Below are 8,309 nucleotides of genomic sequence, written 5' to 3'. Positions count from 1 at the left end.
CCGGGCGGATGAATGGCCCCGACACAAAAAGGCCATAAACATAAAAGCACACCCCTCACTGACAACAACACGGAGATTCTATTTTTGCCTCAACCAAATGGCGAAGTGTTTTTATGAGCGTACGCAGCTCCGGAGAGGGCAGGGAGTCAGCGGTGTCCCCGCGTCACAGCCAGGAGCTGAATCAGGAAAACCTCCCCAGGAGGCAGTTCAGCTCCAGGCGTCAGAGCCACGAAACGTGGGAACCCTTTGACCCTGTTGGTTTTCTCCTGCAAATGTGACCGAGGAAACCACCTTGAGCTCCCGGCGAAAATGAACGCGCGAGGATTTGCATCACAACGCTGTGTATGACCGTCAATGAGGACACGACGCAGCTGTCGACGATAGTAATTACGTTGCGTAACACTGTGCAAACACCAGGCAGCCACTGAACTGCTACATCCGGGAGGAGGAGGATCTGAGAAACGTCCACAATGTGTCAAAAGGCGATACAAGTGAGTTGTATCGCCCCGATTTTATCGAATACCTGCACGAACGCGCGGGTGCAGATACACAGGCCACGAAAGCAATCACAGCTGCCGGCGCTTCCCGAGCGAGCACTCGGCTAAGGGTGCCATGGAATTAGCTTGTCCAGTCCCCAAACAACTGTACCAGGTGAGGACTCTCGTTGCTCCCATTTCACAGATGAAAAAACAGAGACAAACGAGGAAAGCGAGCGGCCTATGGGGCACGCGGCTGGCGGGGCAGCATCCTGGCTGAGGACACGCCACTCACTCCCGACCGCACTGGGCATGTGCCCAAGCCCGCCACGCACGGTGACCAAGCACACACACACACTCACCTAGGAAAAAAGACCAGAAGGAAGCCAATGGCAGGCATTGCTGGCTTTTGGTACAATGAGTCATTTTAATTTTCTTCTTTGAAATTTCCAAATGTTCTCTGATTGTCGTTTCTGAGATATATAATCAGAAAAACTGATCTACTGAGAACGGTTTCTGGTGTTTGGTGAGGAGATCGTCGGAAGCCTCCCCAGCACCCTGGAATAATCACATGCTTTTGGTTAGAATGCGTGACACGACGTACCGTATCGGTGCATTTCAGAAGAGAAAACCGCCCGGCTGGTGGTTACGAGAGATATTCAAAGTGATGTCAAAGTGACGAGGTGCGTGATTCTTCTCTTTCTATTTATATAATATCGTTTCAAACTTAGAGAAGTTGCCAGAAGAGTGCAAGGAACTCCCGATGCACTCGGCCCGGACTCACCAACGGTTTCCACGCCGCCCACATCCTGCTCCGGCCCTCTCTCTGGCCAGGCTGTGCTGTCCCGAACCCTCTCAGAGTAGCTGGGGACACCTCGCCCGTCTTCTGCTAATACTTCCGCACGTACGTCTCAGGAACGGGGACGCTCTCCTCCGTGAGCACGCAGCGCAGCGCTCAAGACCTGGCAACTTGACGCTGAGGGGAGACGGTTCTCCCACCCACGGCACACGGTCCAATTCTGCCGACAACCTCAACAGAGGTCACTGCGGCTGCGCCTTCCCCAGAGGGTTCAATCTAGAATCACAGACTCCACTTGGTGACCACATTTCTTCATTCTCTTTTAACACGAACGGTTCTTAGGCCAGGGGTGGTGGCTCGTGCCTGTAATCCCAGCACTTTGGGAGGTCGAGGCAGGAGGATCGCTTGAGGCCTCCAGGAGTTTGAGACCAGCCTGAGCAAACATGGCGAGATGCCATCTCTACAAAAAACTTAAAAATTAGCCAGGCACGGTGGTGGCGTGCACCTGTAGTCCCAGCTACTCGGGAGGCCGAGGCAGGAGGATCGCTTGAGCCCAGGAGTTGGAGGCTGCAGTGAGCTGTGATCACACCTCTGCACTCCAGCCTGGGCAACAGAGTGAGACCCTGTCTCCAAAGGAAAAATTTTTTAAAAACTAAAAAAAGCAAACAGTTCTTTAGTCTTTCGTTTTCAGGCCTTGGCATTTTTGATGAGTTCAGGCCACTACCTTTGCAAGCGTCCCTGCGTGGGGGTTTACCGGGTCATGTGTCTGGCAGGAACACGCCACCTGAGGACGTCCAATCAGGTGTGTCCCATCCCTGGGGAAGTCAACTTGGATCACTGGGTGAGGGTGGCAGCGCCCGGTCTGGGCCCTGGCAAGTTGTTCGTTTCCCGTGGTGACTAGTGAGCGAGCGGGGGACGCTCTGACACTATCGCCTTCCCGTTCCTCAGACTCCCGCCCCGCGTCGTCGCTTCCTCGCGGCCTCCCGGCCCCACCTCCTCTTCCCGCTCCGCGAGTGGGCGTCCGTCTCCCCCGTGTTTACCGTGTCCCCATGTCCGTGCGGATGCGTGGGCTGCTGTGTTATTTCGTGAGCTACAGTCCATCACCATCATTGTGTGTGGTCATCTTGAACCTGCCGTGGGTTTCACTGCGCATTTATGGGGGATTTTCCCAGCTGTTTGCACGCTTCATCAGCCCGCAGCCTCCTTGCCGCCGTCTCTGCTGGAGAGGTTTTCCCGTCGGCGCTAAGTTCACAGCGACCGGCAGCGGGTCTGCTGGCCGGAGGACTCGGTAGCATCCCGCCTCCACCGCGGAAAGCACCTGGGTGCCCTGGCCCAAAGGCTTTGCCAGGAGAAACTTTTTGACGACTTTATAAAAAGAATTTTCTGTTTTTTATCGGCGAACACCACGTAGCCAGCACCTAGATGTGACCGGCGTTTTGCCGATGTCTTCCGTCTCTACCCGCCTCGTTTTCCGACGCATTCGAAGGAGGCTGGGGGCGCGTCGATGTTGTTTTCAAGTCTATCCCACACTTACCGAGATGTTCTACTTCTTCGTAACTTCGACTTAATATCTTTTCCCGAATAATCATTGCACAAAAGCTTAAATGTTTTGGAATTTTATAAATTATTGTCAAATCTAAAACTTTTTCTAATCTATTGCTAAAGGGACTTCTCATGTCTAACTTGTAGTACGGACTTGAGGTTTTCCTTGAGTGGAATCATGAAGGCATCTCCTTTTCCCTCAACACACCAGCTCCTGGAAAGCATTGTCAGCGCTGTTTTCCTTACTGTGAACTTTTTAACTTACACGCTTAGTTTACTTGTTTCTTTTTTAAAAACAAAGCACCTACAGCTGTGACTTTGTCTCGGATACAGATATGCACATATCCGTCTGATGTTTAGGGTTTGTCAGACAGTAATATTGTTGCCGTTTTTATTTCTAAGATTTTTCTTCTTTAAACTTTTATTAATTAAACTTATAATTAATAAGCTTTAAACTTATGTTTAAATCAGGGACATCCAGTATAGGTTCTTAATTTCAGACTGTATTGAGGCTTTTGCAGTCCAGTATAAGGTCACTTTCTGTGAGCGTCCCAGGAACACTGAAAAAGGCACATCTTTTGCTCTTAGGGTACAAAGTTTTGCGTATCTATGAACTATATTAATAATTCAAATTGTTTGTTTTCCGGATCTACCAAAGACCGGATGAGATGATTAAAGTTTCTATGCCCCTTTGCATTCTAAATAATTTTTATTTTATTGCCTTTATGAAAGTTATAGCCTCACAGCGGACTACCTCCAGCAATACTCTTTGAGATTAAGGCTGCAACCTCTGCTCTCCTGTATAGCAGGTGTATATACTCGAAAATCTTTAGCCGCTCTTTTATTGGCATGGTGCCATACTCGATTTTGTGATTTTCATAAGCAACATGTATTTGTGTTTTTTTTAAAATCAGTCCTAAGAACTAGGCTTCGGGGAAGGGGACCCCAGCCGCGGGCAAGCGTGAAGAGCGAGTGTGGACAACGCTGCCGGAAGGTCCGGCCGGGAAGGGGCGAGAAGGCAACCTGGGGTGGGGGCTGGGCGATCGTTTTCCATTTGGTTCTGGTTGGCCGCGGTTAGCACGTGCGATGACACCAAGAAAGTGCCGTAGGAATTCAGGAAGGAGGGTGGCCTCTGCGGTGAGGCCCCAGACCCCGCTGGGGTGGAAGCAACGGTGTCTTCCCTGGAGAGGAGGGAAGGGAGCAGGGCGCTGTGGCCGTGGGCAGGGTGGCGGGACCCTGACGTCTGGTGGCGAGAGGACATGTTGGAGGGAGAGGTGGGGAGGCTGAGTCGTGGTGGAGACTGAGCACAGCAGGAGGCCAGCCTCTGCCCCACCATGATTCCGGTCCTACCCGGGCTCAGCATGGGAGGAGCAGGGTCACCTGCATCCTTCCCCAGGGCCTAGTTCTGGAACATTCAGTCTTGCTCCACCATGGTCTTAGAGGCTGTTGACAATGCAGCCCTTTCTCATCACAGATGCACACTGGGTGCTGAGAGGCGGCTGTCATTTCAAGCCGGGAGCCGCAGGAGCAGAGCAGCATCTGACAGCAGTGGGGAGGGAGGCGTGTGGCCCAGACGCCCAGGCGAGGGGGGGAGGACAGGCTCCACTCGGGGCAGAGGGTGGGAGGCCAGGCGGGGGTGAAGCTGGAGCAACCATGGGGAGCCGAGACTCCCCGGGCTTGCAAAGCGCCAAGAGAAGCCAAGGCCGGGGGACCGCCGGCTGGCGCGAGCTGCGGAGGGTGGAGGGCAGGTTTTGCACAAACCTGTGCCCACGCGTCACAGCGGGACGGTCCGCGACAGCCAAGGGTGGAACAACGCAGTGTCCGCCGCCGAGGAACGGACAAACAACCGCGGTCGACCCACACAGCAGGTGACATTCAGCTCGAAAGGCGACGGAATCCCGATGCGTGTGGTGACCTGGTGGCTCGGAACACAGTGAGCTCAGGAAGGAGGCCACATAGTCCGCGATTCCCCTGGCACGAAACGCCCAGAACAGATAAATCCAGAGACAGAAAGCCGACCTGGGGTCGCCAGGGCAGGGGGACGGCAGCTGGGGAGCGACTGGCAGGTGCGGACTTCCTTCCGGGGTGTCAGAAACGTTTGGGAGTTAGAAAGAGGCGGTGGTTGCCCTTCTTTGTGAATGAACCAAAGACCACAGAATCGCACATTTGAAAATGGTTAAAATGGCAAATTTTATATTGTGTATATTTTACCACAATAAAAACAACACCCATTCAAGCACGTGCGCACACACACACACGCAAAAGTGATCTCTGACGTCGAATGCCGGGGCTCCCATCCAGCTCTGCCCGCACGCGCTGCACACCCTGTGCCTCAGTTTCCCTGTAGGTAGATGAGGCCGGCACAGGCCGCAGCGAGGTTCCTACAGGTAAGTCTGTACGAAGTGCTTGGACCAGGGGTCCCCACGCAGCACGGCCACCCTGTCACAGTCTACAGCAGCCATCCTGGCCACACACACCCCCTTCCTCGAACCCAACCCAAATCCGCAGGGGTGGCCGCCCCACACTCTGAGTCCCTCTGTCCCTTTGCCTAGGCTCCCACACACCACGGAACCCACTGACGCAAAGGCCTTTGTCTGGGCACTGAAAGGGCCTCGGGCAGCGGCATCGGATCATGAATGTTTCAGAGACCTGGCTCGGCTGCCCGCCCCTCCCCCAGGGCACAACTGGCACCTGCGCTGGGCAAACTGCCTCGGACGGCCTCGACAGCGGGTGGCACCTGCTATCTGCTGGCCGCTTGGGACCTGTCACCTGGCGGCCACTGGAGCTCTGGTTTGCTCAGCTGCAAGTGGCAAGTTCCCTGCAGGGCTGGGTGTGTGCGTCCACCGCTGCCAGGGCACCGGCCATCGGGCAACGCGGCACGAGAGCCTCGCCCCGCCCCGCGGTGCTCTCTGCTGCCCAGGCTGGGCACCTGCCCTGGGCGGACCACGGCTCTCTCCTGCTTGAGGCAAACAAAGAAGCTGTGGCCCCAGGCGCCACGTGAGCCACTGGTGGTCACCACCACGAGACCAGAGGACAGCAGAGGGAGGAACCAGTCCCGAGAACCTCATGCCCCAGACCCTAGCTCCCACCCTCCTGCTCCTGCCGGCCTTTCGGACGCCTGGTTTCCCCGCATGGCACCAAACGAGCCTCTTAGTGAGGAGAGCCCACGCTGAGGGCGGGATGCAGAGTGGCTCTGTGCTGGATGACACATGGAGAGGCCAGCTGGGAGCCCTGGGCCCGCCACAGCCCGCTCCCGAGTGGCCATGTGGCCCCGGTGCCCACCCAGCTCCTCCCGAGGGCCCCGCGGCCCCTGTTCCTGGTGTCATGTGTCTGTTGCGGGTTTGGTGAAGGGGGATGTCCGTTCTGGAAGGCAGGACACGCGGCTCTCCCAGGCTCCCATGGGTGGCGGGTGTGGAGTGAGGCACGTGGGTGGCTTGTCTGCCCAGGCACAGCCCTGAGCGATGGCCGTCCCAGGCCGGCATGTCCCAGGCCCTGCCTGCGCAGAGAGGCACCTCCCCGGCGGCCAGGGCCTCGGGTGCCCACGGGCTGCCATCTCCAGACCGGCCCAGGCCCTCAAAGCCAGCTGAGGGATGACACTCGGTCACACACCCACTCCACGAGCCGTGGGCAATGCAGAACCGGACATGACGACCGGGCATCTGTGTTCCGCTGTGCGCTGCCCCACAGCTGGGGCAACAGACCCAACAGGAAACAGCCCTACCCTCGGGGCTCCCTGCACAGAGCCCTTCCTTCCCCACCCTGCTCCCCGGGAAAGGCCTGGACCCTCCCTGAGCCCGGCGCCACACGGGCCCTGTCTCGTGGCAGAGTCACCACGTGAAGGGCCCCTCCTGACACATCCCCAGGTCAGTCCCTACCGTGGCCCCCACCCCTGAGGACCCAACACCCCCCAGGCGCCCAGCCACCATTTCCCCCAGGGTGCTGCTGTGCACGTGCAGGAGCACCGACAGAGGACATCGGGGTGACAGCCCCCGGCCACCCCCAACAGCGTCTGCTATCCTTGGCCTATGCTGGCTGCTCCTGAACCAAGGCGGAAACTTCTGGAGGTTCCCTCGCACAGCCAGTTAATCCTGTGGGTGGGAGCTGCCCGGGGACCAACTGGGGGACTTAAGATGGCAGACCCTGTGCCCCCTCTGCCCAGAAGGTGTCGCCCCTTGGGGCCAGGGCAGGGGGTGGGGGTGCCTAGGACACTGTCATCCCGATGTGAACAGAAGCCTTTAGGTGGGGCCCGACCCAAGCCCATCCCAGCACCAAGAGCCCCTGTGCTCACGTGTATCAGGGGGCCCTGGAGGGTCATGGGGGGGCCTTGGAAGGTCAGTGGAGGGGCCGGAGCTGAAGCTTGGCTCAGAGCCATGGAGTCACCGCCCCCCGATACCCGAGGACAGAATCACACCTAGCTACATCCACGGCATTATCTAATGGGGGCAGGGATGGGTCCCCATGCACCCCCAGATGGGGGGGCCTGACGAGAGGCCACACAGCAGCAGGAGCCCGTGTCCCCAACAGCACCCATCCCTCGTGGCCCCGCCCCATACGTCCAGGCTGCCGGTGACTCAAAGTCTCAATGTGACACCCCTCCCCGTAGCCCTCTGCCTGGCTCTGGTCAGGGACAAAGACCAGGTCCCGGCCCAGGCCACGACCTTCGCTCACCCTGAGATGAACGGACTATCCGCAGAGCTCCCCAGCTCCTTCCAGCTCTGCCCGTGACCGAGGGGTGCACGCACACACACGCATGCACACATCCTGGGGCACACGCAAAGTTCATGTTCATGTTCGCTCACACGTGCGCACACACACAAGCGGCCACGGTGCCGCCATGCTCGGAACCCAGAGCTGGGCCACTGGGGTCCCCCAAGTGCTAGATGAAACGGAGGTCGTGAGTCCCACTGGGTCGGTCGGCACTTCGGTGACCTGGCTTTTGTCTTGGCAGGTGGACAGGTGGGGTCAACGGCTCGTAACATCGGAAGCCCCAGAATTGCTGCCCTGTGCCGAAGACTCCTGGGTGGGGGTGGGGCATGCACCGTGGACAGAGGGGGAGGGGAGCGAGGGAGAAGCAGCATTTGGGGGACAGCCCTGCCCGCCACCACCCACAGAGCAACATGGGGCTGGGGGAGGGGACCCTGGAGCCACACGGGCTCACCGTTCAGAGTCCTGGGTCCCCAGGTCCAGCTGTGGGACAACTGGGCCAGCCTCATGCCACGGGGCGGTTGTGAGATTGAGATGACAAGGGAGGGGTGGCGGCAGGTGGGGTTCGGGGGGGGCCTCTCCAGCAAGTGCTGCTGGAACCTGAGGGCCCCACGGGGAGGGAGCCTCCGTCCACACCTCATGGCCGATGCAGGAAATAGCTCAGAGAGGACCATCGGCCTCCATGTGAATAAAACCTCGCCCTGCAAAACTACTAGAAGAAAACACAGAAAATCTTTGTGCCTTGGTTTGGGCAAAGGTTTCTCAGATACGATGTCAAAATAAACCCA

The sequence above is a fragment of the Propithecus coquereli genome, unplaced genomic scaffold (assembly GCF_000956105.1).
Source record: "Propithecus coquereli isolate 6110/MARCELLA unplaced genomic scaffold, Pcoq_1.0 Scaffold377, whole genome shotgun sequence".
Classification (NCBI taxonomy): Eukaryota; Metazoa; Chordata; class Mammalia; order Primates; family Indriidae; genus Propithecus; species Propithecus coquereli.
Note: the sequence above shows the minus strand (reverse complement) of the source record.